The sequence below is a fragment of the Scyliorhinus canicula genome, chromosome 12, assembly GCF_902713615.1.
Source record: "Scyliorhinus canicula chromosome 12, sScyCan1.1, whole genome shotgun sequence".
Lineage (NCBI taxonomy): Eukaryota > Metazoa > Chordata > Chondrichthyes > Carcharhiniformes > Scyliorhinidae > Scyliorhinus > Scyliorhinus canicula.
Window position 1 is genome coordinate 2,767,489 of NC_052157.1, and position 16,296 is coordinate 2,783,784.

At 46.3% G+C, this 16,296-nt stretch overlaps 1 protein-coding gene across 1 annotated transcript in view; it reads left to right on the top strand.

The window, feature by feature from the left end:
• Positions 1-16,296, top strand: part of rab11a (RAB11a, member RAS oncogene family) — a 33,515-nt gene that overhangs the window by 755 nt on the left and 16,464 nt on the right. The window lies entirely within an intron of this gene.

The following is a 16,296-nucleotide window of genomic DNA, read 5'->3' on the forward strand; positions in this document are numbered from 1 at the left end:
CCCCCCCGACCCCACAGACACACCCCACCCCGACACAATACTGATGTGCGGGTTTGTCCTGAAATTTTGGACATTCAGCAGTTGACGACATAGTCATGTTCATTATAACTTTGCATTTTATGTTCAAACATAGTAGCCACTGAAACCCAATTGTCTTCAATATGCTGACAGTGACTGGCTTTAAATGTGAGCTCTTTAGTGCTGACATTCCATTGAAGCATGTATAAATATTTTTACTGCTATAATTTGCAGTAAAGAATAGACAGTCAATGGGTCACGTTTTTCATTTCTGCAATGTGTCACTGGCTAGGTCAGCATTTCCTTGAGAAGGTGGGTAGCTGTTGAACAGGCAGAAAATGTATGCAGCAAGTCTGTAAGAAAGGATAGACTGTTGATAGGGCAAAGTTGCACTCAATGGAATGGGTTAAAGTGTATCTGTTTCAATGCAAGGAGTGTCAGGAATAAGGGAGATGAACGGGAGAAGCATGGATCAGTACTTGGAGCTACGATGTTGTGGCCATTACGGAGAAATTGATTTGACAGGGGCAGGAATGGTTGTTAGATGTTCCGGGGTTGAGATGTTTTATGAAGAATAGGGAGGGAGGTAAAAGAGGGGGGGAGTGGCACTGTTAATTAGCGAGTGCACCACAGCTGCAGAAAAGGAGGTAGTTGAGGGTTTGTCTACTGAGTCAGTATGGGTGGAAGTCAGAAACAAGAAAGGAGCAGTCACTTTATTGGGAGTTATCTATAGACCCCCCAATAGCAGCAGAGAGATGGAGGAACAGATTGGGTGGCAGATCTTGGAAAGGTGCGGAAGTAATAGAATTGTTGTCATGAGTGTCTTCAACTTCCTTAATATTGACTGGAACCTCCTTAGTGCAAATGGTTTGGATGGAGCAGATTTTGTCAGGTGTGTCCAGGAAGGATTCCTGACTCAATATGTAGATAGGTCGACTAGACGGGAAGCCACATTGGATTTGGTGCTTGGCAATGAACCAGGCCAGGTATCAGATGTCTTGGTGGGGGAGCATTTCGGTGACAGTGACCACAACTCCTTGACCTTTACCATAGTCGTGGAGAGGGATAGGAACGCACAGTATGGGAAGGTATTTAATTGGGGGAGGGGAAATTATACTGCTATTAGACAGGAGCTGAGGAGCATAAAGTGGGAACAATTGTTCTTGGGGAAAATGCACAATAGTAATGTGGGGATTGTTTAAGGAGCACTTGCTGCGAGTGCTGAATTGTTTTGTCCCACTGAGACGAGGAAGGAATGGTCAGGTGAAGGAGCCTTGGATGACAAGAGAAGTGGAGCTTCTAGTCAAGAGGAAGAAGGAAGCTTACGTAAAGTTGAGGAAGCAAGGATCTGACTTGGCTCTAGAGGGTTACAAGGTGACCAAGAAGAAACTCAAAAATGGACTGAGGAGAGCTAGAAGGGGGCATGAAAATGCCCTGGTGGGAAGGATTAGAGAAAACTCCAAGACGTTCTACACTTGTGTGAGAAATAAGAGGATGATCAGAGTGAGAGTAGGGCCGATCAGGGATAGTGGAGGGAACTTGTGCCTAGAGTCTGAAGAGATGGGGAGGCCCGCAATGAATACTTTGCTTCAGTATTCACGAGAGAGAGGGACCTTGTTGCCCATGAGAACAGTGTGAACCAGGTTAATAGACTCAAACAGATTGATATTAAGAAGGAGGATGTGCTGGAAATTTTGAAAAGCATCAGGATAGATGTGTCCCCTGGGCCTGATTGGATCTACCCAAGGTTACCATGGGAAGCAAGGGAGGAGATTGCTGCGCCGTTGGCGATGATCTTTGTGTCCTTACTCTCCACTGGAGTACTACCGGATGATTGGAGGGAGGTGAATGTTGTTCCCCTATTCAAGAAAGGGAATAGGGAAATCCCTGGGAATTACAGACTCATCAGCCTTATGTCTGTGGTGAGCAAAATATTGGAAAGGATTCTGAGAGATAAGATTTATGATTATTTAGAGAAACATAGTTTGATTAAAGATAGTCAGCATGGCTTTGTGAGGGGCAGGTCATGCCTCACAAGCCTCATTCAATTCTTTGAGGATGTGACGAGACACATTGATGAAGGTCGGGCAGTGGATGTGGTGTATATGAATTTCACTAAGGCATTTGATAAGGTTCCCCATGGTGGGCTCATTCAGACAGTTCGGGGGCATGGAATACAGGGAAATTTGGCTGTCTGGATTCAGAATTGGCTGGCCGAAAGAAGACAGCGAATGGTAGAAGATGGAAAGTATTCCGCCTGGAGATCCGCAAGGATCTGTTCTGGGACCTCTGCTCTTTGTGGTTTTTATAAATGACTTGGATGAGGAAATGGAAGGGTGGGTTAGTAAGTTTGCCGATGACACGAAGGTTGGGGTAGTTGTAGATAGTGTTGAGGGCTATTGCAGGTTACAACAGGACATTGACAGGATGCAGAGCTGGGCTGAGAAGTGGCAGATGGAGTTCAACCTTGATAAATGTGAAGTGATTCATTTTGGAAGGTTGAATTTGAATGCTGAATACAGGGTTAAAGCCAGGATTCTTGGAAGTGTGGAGGAACAGAGGGTTCTTCGGGTCCACGTACATAGATCCCTCAAAGTTGCCACCCAGGTTGATAAGATTGTTAAGGTGTATGGTGTGTTGGCTTTCATTAACAGGGGGATTGAGTTTAAGAGCCAGGAGGTTTTGCTGCCGCTTTATAAAACTCTAGTTAGACCACACTTGGAATATTGTGTCCAGTTCTGGTCGCCTCATTATAGGATGGATGTGGATGCTTTGGAGAGGGTACAGAGGAGATTTACCCGGATGCTGACTGGACTGGAGGGCATTTCTGATGAAGAAAGGTTCAGGGAGCTAGGGCTTTTCTCACTGGAACGAAGAAGGCAGAGAGGTGACTTGATAGAGGTGTACAAGGTGATGAGAGGCATGGATAGAGTGGATAGCCAGAGACTTTTCCCCAGGGTGGAAATGGCTGTCACGAGGGGACATAATTTTAAGGTGATTGGAGGAAGGTATAGAGGAGATGTCAGAGGTCGGTTCTTTACACAGAGAGTGGTGGGTGTGTGGAATGCACTGCCAGCAGAGGTGGTGGAATCAGAGTCATTAGGGACATTTAAGCGACTCTTAGACAGGCACATGGACAGCAGTAAATTGAAGGGGTGTAGGTTAGGTTGATTTTAGATCAGGATGAATGGTCGGCACAACATCGTGAGCTGAAGAGCCTGTTCGATGTTCTATGTTCTAAGTAGGCTTACATTAACACTGCAATGAAGTTACTGTGAAAATCCCCTGGTTGCCACATTCCGGCGCCTGTTCAGGTACACAGAGGGAGAATTCAGAATGTCCAGTTCACCTAACAAGCATGTCTTTCGGGACTTGTGGGAAGAAACCGGAGCACCCGGAGGAAACCCACGCAGACATGGGGAGAATGTGCAGTTTCCGCACAGACAGTGGCCCAAGCCGGGAATTGAACCAGGGTCCTGGCGCTGTGAAGCAACAGTGCTAACCACTGCTACCGTGCCACACTTCCAGGTGGTGATGTTCGCATGTGTCTGATGCCCGTTGCCCTGCTGGATAGAAGTGGTCATGAGTTTGGGAGGTGTTGTCTAAGGAGCCTTGATCAGTTCCTACAGCACATCTTGTAGATGGTACAGAAGTTCATCAGTGATGGAGGGAGTGAATGTTTGTGGAAGGGGGAGCAATCAAGCTGCTTTGCTCTGGATGGTGTTGAGCTTCCTGAGTGTTGTTGAAACTGCACTCATTAAAGGCAAAGTGGAGAATATTCCCTCTCTCCTGACATGTGCCTTGTAGGTGGTGGACAGGCTTTGGGGAGTCATGAGTTGAATTACTCAGCGCAGGACACAAGCTTGCCACCCTCCATTGATTCTGTATACACCTCCCGCTGCCTCAGGAAGGCAGACAGCATTATCAGAGACCACTCCCACCCAGACATTGCCTTCTTCCAGACCCTTCCATCAGGCAGACGGTACAGAAGTCTGAACCCCTGCACATCCAGACATAGGAACAGCTTCTTCCCCACAGCTACAAGACTCCTCAATGACTCCCCCTCGGACTGATCTGTTCCCTGTAAGAACACTATTCACAAAGCCCTATGCTGCTCTTGCTCATGTATTTGCTTTGTTTGGCCCCTTGTTCCTCACTGTAACCAATCACTGTTTGTCAATGTACCATTTTTCAATGTAATCTATCGATTATTCTTTTTGTCTACTGTGTACGTTCCCTCGGCCACAGAACTGTACTTGGTACATGTGACAATAAATCAAATCAAATTCCTAGTGTCTCGCCTGCTCTTGAAGCCATAGTATTTGCATGACCATGCAATCCCTATAATGAAGAAGGCGGCCATTCAGCCCATCGAGTATGCACCGATCCTCTGAAAGAGCACCTTACCAAGCCCCACTCCTTTGCCTTATCCCTGTAACTCCACTTTAGCTGCACATCTGTGGACTGTGGGAGGAAACCCACATAGACACAGGGAGAACGGGCAAGCTCCACACAGACACTGGTGCAGTGAGGCACCATTGCTAACCACTGTGCCACGCCATAGCCCCATCCCGAGTGCTGTTCATCTTCTGGCCAATGGTAAATATTGATAGTGGGGGATTCAGTGATGGTAATACAATTGAATGTCAAAGGCTGATGGTTAGATTCTCACTAGTTGGAGATGGTCATTACCTGGCACTTGTGTGGTGTGAATGTAACTTGCCACTTGTCAGCCCAAGCCTGGATATTGTCCAGATCTTGCTGCATTTGGATATGGACTGCTTTATTATCTGAGGATCAAGAATGGTGCTGAACATTGTGCAGTCATCTGCAAACATCCCCACTTCTGACCTTATGATGGATGGCAGGACATGATGAAGCAGCTGAAGATAGTTGGGCCTTGAGACACTACATCAGAATTTACCGTGCAGAATGAGGCCTTTCGACCCATCATATCTGCACAGGCCCTTGGAAAGAGCACCCTATTTAAGTCCTCACTTCCACCCAACCCAGTAACTCCACCTAACCTTTTTGGACACTACGGGCAATTTATCATGGCCAATCCACCTAACTTGCACACCTTTAGACTGTGGGAGCAAACCGGAGCACCTGGAGGAAACCCACGCAGACACTGGGAGAACGTGCAGACTCCGCACAGACAGTGACCCAAGCCGGGAATCGAACCTGGGACCCTGGAGCTGTGAAACAACTGTGCTAACCAATGTGCTACCGTGCTACCCTGAGGAACTCCAGCAGTGATGTCCTGGAGCTGCGATAATTGACCCCCAACCACCACAAACATCTCCCTTTGTGCCGGGTATGACTCCAACCAGCGGAGAGTTTTCCCCCTGATTCCCATTGACTCCAGTTCAGCTAGGGATCCTTGATGCCACACTCGGTCAAATGCTGCCTTGATGTCCAGGGCAGTCACTGTACCCATATCTTTCAGGCATTGGTTATCAGGAAGTATAATATTGTAATGTGACAGAACTTATCTCCCTTCACTCTCTAACCCTCAATAATAGACATGCATTATGGACGGCATGGTAGCACAGCTCTGTTGCTTCACAGCGCCAGGGTCCCAGGTTCAATTCCCGGCTTGGGTCTCTATCTGTGTGGAGTCTGCACGTTTTCTCTGTCTGCCAAGGCTAGAATTGAACCCGGGACCCTGTCGCTGTGAGGCAGCAGTCCTTACCATATAAGTCCATGCCGCCATATAAGTTTGCTTTCTTTAAACTTTATAGAACCGTAGTTAGGCAGCACTTCGAATAAAGTGTTCAATTCTGGTCGTCACACTACCGGAAAGATGTGGAGGCTTTGGAGAGTGTACAGAAGCAGTTTAGTAGAATGTTGCCTGGTATGGAGGGCATTAGCTATGAGGAGAGATTGGATAAACTCTGTTCTCACTTAGAACATAGAACACTACAGCGCAGTACGGGCCCTTCGGCCCTCGATGTTGCGCCGACCTGTGAAACCATCTGAAGCCTATCTGACCTACACTATTCCATTTTCATCCATATGTCTATCCAGTGACCACTTAAATGCCCTTAAAGTTGGCGAGTCTACTACTGTTGCAGGCAGGGCGTTCCACACCCCTACTACTCTCTGAGTAAAGAAACTGCCTCTGACATCTGTCCTATATCTATCACCCCTCAATTTAAAGCTATGTCCCCTCGTGTTGGTCATCACCATCCGAGGAAAAAGACTCTCACTGTCCACCCTATCTAACCCTCTGACCATCTTATATGTCTCTATTAAGTCACCTCTCAGCCTTCTCCTCTCTAATAAAAACAACCTCAAGTCCCTGAGCCTTTCCTCGTAAGACCTTCCCTCCATACCAGGCAACATCCTAGTAAATCTCCTCTGAACCCTTTCCAAAGCTTCCACATCCTTCCTATAATGTGGTGACCAGTACTCCTGGTGCAGCCGCACCAGAGTTACGTACAGCTGCAGCATGACCTTGTGGCTCCGAAACTCAATCCCCCTGCTTATAAAGGCTAGCACACCATATGCCTTCTTAACAGCCCTATTAACCTTCTACACCCTCTTCCAGGTCATTTGAACGACAAGAGGTTGAGGAGCGACCTGATAGAAATCTACAAGATTATGAGGGGGATAAACAGAGTGGATAGTCAGTCTTTTTCCCAGGGTGGAAGAGTCAATTACTAGGGGGCATGGGTTTAAGATGCGAGGGAAGTTTTTTTTACACAGAGGGTAGTGGGTGCCTGGAACTCGCTGCTGGAGGAAGTGGTGGAAGCCGATACGATAGTGATGTTTAAGGGATGTCTTGACAAATACATGAATAGGATGGGAATGGAGGGATATGGTTCCCGGAAGTGTTAGGGGTTTTAGTTCAGTCTGGCAGCATGGTCGGTGTGGGCTTGGAGGGCCGAAGGGCCTGTTCCTGTGCTGTAAGTTTTTGTTCTTTGTTCTATTTGGAATTTTGGCAGTTGGAGAGGGATTCTTGTCCTTGAGCTGATGGATTAATGGCATTTCTGTGTGTCATCAAAATTCCGTTCTAACCTTCATTGTGAAAAGCTGGGCCATGGACTGTGATGCAGCTACTAGCTGATAACCCAGCAGCTCAAGTGGATAGTTAGGGAATAGCATCGACTCCAATTGGAAACAAAATAGTCTTGGTTCTTGGTGGAGTGGAGGAAGAGATGGATTAGAGATGGTTCTGCTGCTTGGGATGAGATAACACGTTATCCAAACAATGCAATAAGGATATCTTTTAATCTTGGATTTCTGAGGGATGCCTTCTTGAAAAGGATGCAGCAAGAGGCAAGGCTGAGATACTGGGTTTGAGTCGTGGCTGAGAGGGGGGAACCTTTCCTTATCTGATTGACGAACCTCGACCAGTGTCTGCTGTAAGTAATCACCAGTAATAATGAGACTGAAGTGTGTGTTATGATTTGTTCTGGGAAGGTGTGGGTTGAAATCTGAGGCATTGTGTTTCACAATGAGTGCAGAATCCCGACCCTCACTGCCGGCTGCTGTTTCCCTTTTTAGAAAATTTTAAAATTAATTTTTCATTGATGACAAACACACAGGATTCAACAGCCCAGAAAGCAGCTCCCACGTAGTGCAATGTCCCAATAACTGTATATTTTTAAAACCCCCCCAACCGATCTTATAACTCCCACTAGTCCAACAAAAATTACCTACCCCGAACAATAATAACCACCCCTCCCTTTCTAACAGCTGATGAGGATTGATACTTTTAGTATGAGAGGAATGACTTCCACCTGGGGTAGAATCCCTCCACCGACCCCCTAACAGTATAATTGACCTTTTCCATATATAAAATTCCATCATCACCCAACCAGGCCGAGACTCTGGTCGGAGTGGAAGATCTCCATCCCAGCAGAACCCACCTCCAGGCTATCAGCGAGGCAAAAGCACGAACATCCTGGTCTGTAACCTTGGCAAGTCCGCCACCCCGAAAATGGCCACCAATGGACAAGGCTCCAGGTCAATATTAAGGATCGCTGACATGGCGCTAAAGAAGGAGACTCGGGGTGCCACGGTGCACAGTGGCTAGCATTGTTGCCTCATTACACCGAGGTCTTGGGTTCGATCCCGATCACTGTCGTGTGGAGTTTGTACACGCGACATTCTCCCTGTGTCTGCATGGGTCTCGCCCCCATAGCCCAAAAAGATGTGCACGTTAGGTGGATTGGCCACGCTAAATTGCCCCCTAATTGGGAAAAAAAGAATTGGGTACTCTAATTTTATATAAAGAAAAGAGATCCAGGCGGTTGCCATTCTTGGACGCAGCCAGAATGTGTGGGTGTGATTAGTGGGTCCATGAGAGCACCTCTATACCTGTCCTCCACTTCGTCAAGGAACCCACGCATTCTAGCCTTCGTTAGGTCAGCCCCAGAATCCACACATACAGTGCAGAAGGAGGCCATTCGGCCCATCGGGTCTGCACTGACTGTCCGAAAGAGCACCCTACCTAGGCCCACATTATCCCTGTAACCCCTATATTCCATTGAGCTGAATCAGGCTGCGCCGTACGCAGAAGGATGTAGAATTTACCTTCCAAAGGGCCTCATTCCACACATCCTCATCCAGAATGGTTCCAGCTCCTCCTCCCACTTCACCCTCACCCGCTCCACCGGAGCAGCTTCCATTGACATAATCTGCCCAGAAATATTTGAAATGCGACTGCTGCTATTCCTTGACACTGGCTGTTGTTGAATGGGTTGTTCTGATCTCCTTGAAGCCATGTTCTATGGTGTCAGAATTAAACTGAGAATCTCTGCATCAGATATATAAGCTCCTATTTTGTCAGAAGCCCTGTGAACAAAGATTATACTCTGGTTATGATGTGATTCACGAGGGTAGTCGAGTGGATTGTGGAATAAAAGGGTAATGCTTAGAAAGACTAAAGCCAGGAACACAGTGAGAGTTTGGGTGTCTCTAAGTCTTACAAAGAGACTTGTGGAGGAAACTGTTCCCAACTGCTGATAACCTGGGCTGTTTTTGGAAAGATGACTAATATATAATCAAAGCTGAAGTATTTGGTCATAACATTGAACTGACTGCTGGAGCCATTTGACTTCTGTTAAGTGTCAATATTTAAAGTGACAGCTTTCGGCAGCACGGTGGCACAGTGGTTAGCACTGCTGCCTCACGACACAGAGGACCCGGGTGCGATCCAGGCCCTGGGTCACTGTCCGTGTGGAGTTTGCACATTCTCCCCGTGTCTGCGTGAGTCTCACCCTCACAACCCAAAGATGTGCGGTATAGATGGATTGGCCACGCTAAATTGACCCTTAATTGGGAAAAACAATTCCCTAAATTGGCAGCTTTCAGAGTCTTTAAGAATTTTTATTATTGCCATAAGTAGGCTTACGTTAACACTGCAATGAAGTTACTGTGAAAATCCCCTCGTCGCCACATTCCGGCGCCTGTTCGGGTACACAGAGGGAGAATTCAGAATGTCCAATTCACCTAACAGCAGGTCTTTCGGGACTTGTGGGAGGAAACCGGAGCACCCGGAGGAAACCCAGGCAGACACTGGGAGAACGTGCAGATTCCGCACAGACTGTGACCCAAGACCAGGAATCGAACCTGGGACCCTGGCGCTGTGAAGCAACAGTGCTAACCACTGCACCACGATGTTGCCCTCTTGTCTGCATTTCACGTCAGAGCTGGGCAGTCCAAGGCCAGCACCAGCAGCTGAACTTTCAAATACGAGGAGTGAGCTTGGGACGGTTTCTATGAAAAAACAATGGACAAGAACTGAAAGGCTGAACTTTGACCGGCTTTAGGGGCTCGGATAAAGCTGGAGTTGCTGTTTTAGATTGGAATTTGAACCTCTCAACTTGATTTCCTCTTTACATTTACAATCGAGCAGTCGGTGCTGTAGTATGAAGGAATGATATTTGACAAAGGAAATGTTATGCATCATAAGGCTGTTGATGATAATGATGCCTGATTCCATTTGGAAGTTTAATTATAGCAGAGTCTTGTGTATTCTTTGAAATGCGTTTTGTCTATTTCACATTTATATTTGAACGGTGAATGGCTGAGATGACAAATGAGTTAAATCAAGAATTATGATTTATTTTTTTGAGTAATTTTATTCTGCAGATATGGGAGTCACTGACCAACATTAACTGCCATATCCTTAACATTGACAAGACTGACAGTCGGCAACTTCAGAGGGCAGTTAAGAGTGACCCACGTTGGTGATGGACTGGAGTCACATATATGTGAGGGGATGGGAGTGTGGAGCTGATCCCAATTCTGGATGTGTTGCTTTTACTAATTAAGTGACACTAAATGTTGACAGAATTATCCACTAACTGAGGATTGATATTGTTCTGTTGTGTATGTGAGATGTTGTGGAGCTCGGAGATGGAATACTGATATTTATTTGCTAGTTTAAGCTTCGGCGATGGTTTAATGGGACGTTGGGGTGATGGTTTAATGGGACGCTGGGTGATGGTTTAATGGGACGCTGGGGTGATGGTTTAATGGGACGCTGGGGTGATGGTTTAATGGGACGCTGGGGTGATGGTTTAATGGGACGCTGGGGTGATGGTTTAATGAGACGCTGGGGTGATGGTTTAATGGGACGCTGGGGTGATGGTTTGATGGGACGCTGGGGTGATGGTTTGATGGGACGCTGGGGTGATGGTTTGATGGGACGCTGGGGTGATGGTTTAATGGGACGCTGGGGTGATGGTTTAATGGGACGCTGGGGTGATGGTTTAATGGGCCGCTGGGGTGATGGTTTAATGGGACGCTGGGGTGATGGTTTAATGGGACGCTGGGGTGATGGGTTCCAATTATAAACGCAGTGGGGAGGGGAAAGGGGTGAGATTGCAACTAGCCTGACATCCTGCACCAAGTTACACTTACAAGCGATGGTTTTGTCTCTTTACAAATGGTTTGTTAATATAAATGATGCAATGTTTCTATTGCCCAACCTTTCGCTCTGGGGGCCAAATTTGCATTTGTTTCCCTTCATTTGTTTATGGGATGTGGGCGTAGCTGGCTGGGCCAGCGTTTATTGCCCATCCCTGAGGGCATTTAAGAGTCAACCACATTGCTGTGGATCTGGAGTCAAATGTAGGCCAGACCGGGTAAGGACGACAGATTTCCTTCCCTAAAGGACATTAGTGAACCAGATGGATTTTGACGACAATTGACAATGGTTTCATGGTCATCGTTAGACTTTTAATTCCAGATTTTTATAGAATTCAAATTTCACCACCTGCCCTGGTGGGATTGGAACCCAGATACCCAGAGCATTAACCTGGGTATCTGGATTACCAGTCCAGCGGCATTACCACTACGCCACTGCCTTCCCTATTATTCTTACCTAAGATGAGGTTTGCACAAAAATATTTGAATTTCAAAAAAAATGTTTTAAGAAAGAGAGACTTCCTGAGCCAAAAGTAAGCAACAATGCCATTAAGTTTAAAAGAGTGATTGATAAAAATGACCAGTGTCTGTGTGTCTCCATCCGACCGTGTAGGTGTGTCACTGTGTCTGACTCGTGCACCGTCTTATAGTGCCCATTCACTCGCCCTCACCCACAGAGTGAGTGAGTGGGAAACCTGAGATTGGGGAAGTGGGGGGGGGTTAACTTCAGTTAACTTCAGACTACATACCATCTCACTTTGGTGTAGTCTGGGCATTGGCCACGATCATTTCAATCTAATTCAGTCACGGTTGGTGAGCACAGTGAATACCATGCCCGAATGGGCGATGAGCACTTTGGTGTGAGATCAAGTTGAAAGACACTTGCGAGTGCCAGAACCTCAACCTGCAACCTGTCTGAGCAATGCAGAGCAGGAATTCCAGTGGGAGGAAGGTATGTTTGTGTTGCCTGCCTCTGACCAGGGCACACTCCCTGTGCAGCTTGTTCATTGTTAGTGAGTGGAATAGTGTACAATCTCAGTGGAAATAGAAAACAGAAGTTACTAACTTCTGATTTTGATAGGAAAAGGCTGTGAGATGAGATCTCAGAAAATTAGATGTTTAAAAAATAAGTTTTAAAAATTGAATTCCATTTTAATAAAAATGTAATTGGACCAGAGTCATTCCTGTGAGTTCAGGACAGATGAGGGTCAAGCGATGCTGAAGGCAGTACAAGGAGAGTTTTACACACTGTTGCTTCAAGCTGTACACAGGATGTCATTCTACACGTTGAGCTGTTTGACTGGACTCCATTGGATAAATGTCGCAGTCGTGGGATATTCAAAACAGTTTGAACTGTTTTTGTGTTTGAACAAGGGGCTGGTTCAGCATAGTGGGTTAAACAACTGGCTTGTAATGCAGAACAAGGCCAGCAGCGCGGGTTCAATTCCCGTATCGGCCGCCCCGAACAGGCGCCAGAATGTGGCGACTAGGGACTTTTCATAGTAACTTGATTGAAGCCTACTTGTGACAATAAGCTATTATTATTATTATCTTCGCTACTCCATATTCAGTGCAGATTCTTCATCTCCAGTTCATCCTTGTCTGAATAGATTGCCGTCTTCTCTCCCAATGTTGATGGTTTTCGTGTGAATGATGTTCTCTGCTGCCTGGTACCACATGGCTCCCAATTTCAAATTATTTGTAGCTCTATGGAATTTCATCTACAACACAGAAACCAGCCAGGACCAGGAAAGAGAGTATCTGATTAGTGTCAAAGTTTGAACTATTCTGCCGATGGCATGGGTGGCACAGTGGTTAGCACTGCTGCCTCACAGCTCCAGGGACCCGGGTTCAATTCCGGCCTCGGGTGACTGTCTGTGTAGAGTTTACACTTCCTCCCTGTGTCTGTGTGGGTTTCCTCCGGGTGCTTCGGATTCCTCCCACCATCCACAGATGTGCAGGTTGCGTGGATTGACCGTGATAAATTGCCCTTAGTGTCCAAAAGGTTAGGTTGGATAATGGGGATAGGGTGGAGATGTGGGCTCAAGTAGGGTTGTTTTTCCAAGGGCTGGTGCAGACTCAATGGGCCAAATGGCCTCCTTCTGCACTGCAAATTCTGTAATACACATTCGCAAAATTGTTATGGTGCAGAAGGAGACCACTTGGTCCATTTGCGTCAGGCTGGCTGCCCTTCACCATCACTTTACCCAATATCCTTCCATTTCCCTCTGTAATTTGCTGATTCTCTTCAGAGGATGTTATTTATTGCAACTGTGCGGACTTTCCCATTCCACATTGTAATTGAATTTCCGAGCAACCTGCTGACTTGGGAGTTCAGTTCTCCCACTGAAGGCAGCAGCTGTCTGGTTGTAATAGTGTTGTCAAAGAAAAGGGGTTGGAATGACACAGCACGTTGTGATCTGCAATGCGCCGCCAAAAAGGTGGTGGAAACCGATTCAGTCGTAAATTTCAAAATGCAATTGTATAAATGCCTAAAGGAAAATAGGCTATAGGAATATGTAGGGGTGGGACTAATTGGACAGCTTGTTAAAGGCACAATTGTCCTTTAACACCCCCTCTGTTGTATAATTCTGATGTATCCCAATTTACTATGATCAATGTCAATTGAGAATACCACATTAAATACTTTTGAATATAAAATGCTATAGATTTTCAAACACTGAACGATGAAAGGCTCACCTGCTTTTGTGGTAAAATGGGTGTGCACCCGTTATTGAGGTGTGACACTAACCTAAAATCCTTACAGTAAAGGTTCATTTTTCCCTTGTTGCATTTTTGCTGAGCTAGGCTGTTTGCAGATGATTTAGTTTGATTGTGTAAGCTTGGCCTTGAGTTACTCATACTGATTGTTCCCGGCTAGCCTGTGGTTTTACAGCTGGAGGGGGGGGGGGGGGGGGGGATGGCTTCAATGTGGATGTTGGGGAGCTGGTGACCAGTCTTCACAAACAAAAACTCTAAAAGTAAAATCACCTGAGATGTGCCATGAATAAACTTAGCAACAAAACTTTTGAGCTAAATGGACAGGAGTGCTATGGATTGCTTAACAGTTCATCAGCAAGTAAAATGTCCAATAGTGATGAGGGACCGAGGAGTGTGCATTTGCTCCTCCGTCATTGAGGTGTTCCATCAAGCTGCAGCATGCATGGAGAGAGTGAAAGCCAACAATCATGAGGCTCTTTGTTTCTCATGGGTATTGGTTGGAAATCAGCCCTCAGGATTGGAACTGGTGTTTCATTCGGAATTTTTACTGAGTTGCAGTAAATTGCCTCGGAAATTGACCCTGGTGCGGTTGTGATTGGTTTCCCAATGCTGCACACTAAATATTCTGCATATCTCACAAATGGGAACAGATGGGGCAGGGTTTCAGGCCTGGGTGAAAATTTCTTATCTGTTGTTCCCCTGCCTAAATATCCAGACTGGGGCTTTGCCCCAGACATGTTTAAAGTTTACCCATGTGGTTGGCACAACGCTTTATTCAATTGCTGTTGACAATGTGAAGTTTTTGCTGTGATTTGTTAAGAAAATCCATCCGCATCTTTCGTTTTCTCGTTCGCTGTCCTTTCCCCTTATTAAAGTCTCAACAGTGGTTAGCACTGCTGCCTCACAGCGCCAGGGTCCCGGGTTCAATTCCGGCTTCGGGTGACTGTCTGTGTGGAGTTTGCACTTTCTCCCCGTGTCAGCGTGAGTTTCGCCCGGGTGCTCCAGTTTCCTCCCGATGTCCAAAGCTGTGCAGGTTAGGTTGATTGGCCATGATAAATTGCCCTTAGTGTCCAGGGCTGTGCAGGTTAGGTTGATTGGCCATGATAAATTGCCCTTAGTGTCCAGGGCTGTGCAGGTTAGGATATGCGGTTATGGGGATAGAGTGGGGTAGACATGGGTAGAATACTCATTCAAAGGGTCAGTGCAGACTCGATGGGCTGAATGGACTCCTGCACTGCAGGATTTCTATCCTCTGATTCCAGGATTGTGGATTACACCAACTGTTTGAACCTCACACAGCTCCTGGTCTTCCAAGCTCAGCTCTCTGTTCTGAAGAAACTCGTATTGAACTCGACATTAACTCTTTATTTCCGGCTTTGCTGCCAGATTGAGTTTCCCCAGCTTTGTGTTGTAACTCCGTCCTCTGCATTTGGCATTTACAGGTTTGACCTCTTTCAGTTTTGAGGGGCTGAGTGTTTGAAAGGATTTTTGTTGGTTTTGTTGTTGATTCCCAAATAAACAACTTGAAATCTAGTCAAATTAAAGAGAGCGGAAATTTAAACTCCGTACATAACCCTGGAATTTGCTGTTACTGGAGATGTCGGCAAGGTTTGCTCAGTACTGTGTCTGTAAGCAGCTGTGGCCTGGGTAGCACCCTCGCTTCCAGTCAGGGTCCAAGTCCCATTTGAGACACTTGAATTGGGGGGTGCGGTAGCACAGTGGGTAACACTATTGCATCACAGCGCCAGGGTCCCAGGTTTGATTCCCGGCTTGGGTCACTGTCTGTGTGGAGTCTGCACGTTCTCTCCATGTCGGCGTGGATTTCCTCCGGGTGCTCCGGTTTCCTTCCACAAGTCCCGATAGATGTGCTGTTAGGTAATTTGGACATTCTGAATTCTCCCTCTGTGACCCGAACAGGCGCCGGAGTGTGGCAATTCGGGGATTTTTGCAGTAATCTCATTGCAGTGTAAATGTAAGCATTCTTGTGACACTATGAAGATTATTTTTCTTCCTGGTATCTTAGCCAACACCTAAAAATTATCATCTGATCATTTCATTGTGTGTGGCAGCTTCCCGTGTGTAAATTGGTTGCTGTATTACAACACTTGAAAAACACTCCAATGGCTGTGGCAGCCTGATATTGTGATTTTTGTTTTACATCCTGTTTTCTGCCAACGGACTATAGGTGAGAGGTGCAGCAGGTGGCACCGTCCCAGATTTCTTTTTAAAAAATATATATTTTATTTAAAAATTTTGAATTTATACAACAACATCAAACCATACTAAAATACCAACAATAACAATAATGACAACAATCATGAACCTTCGCCCCTCCTCAATGAACAACCCAACATATTAACAACAACTTAAATTAACACAAAATGTTAAGTTACATAACCGTAGCGAAAAAAAAATAGATACTATAATAAGGAACCCCCCCCCGGGTTGCTGCTGCTATTGACCAAGATGCCTATCTTTGAGCCAGGAAGTCCAGGAAAGGCTGCCACCGTTTATAGAACCCTTGTACTGATCATCTCAGGGCAAATTTGACCCTTTCCAACTTTATAAATCCCGCCATGTCATTGACCCAGGCCTCCACACTTGGGGGCCTCGCATCCTTCCACTGCAGCAAGATCCTCCGCCGGGGTACTAGGGACGCAAAGGCCAGGACAC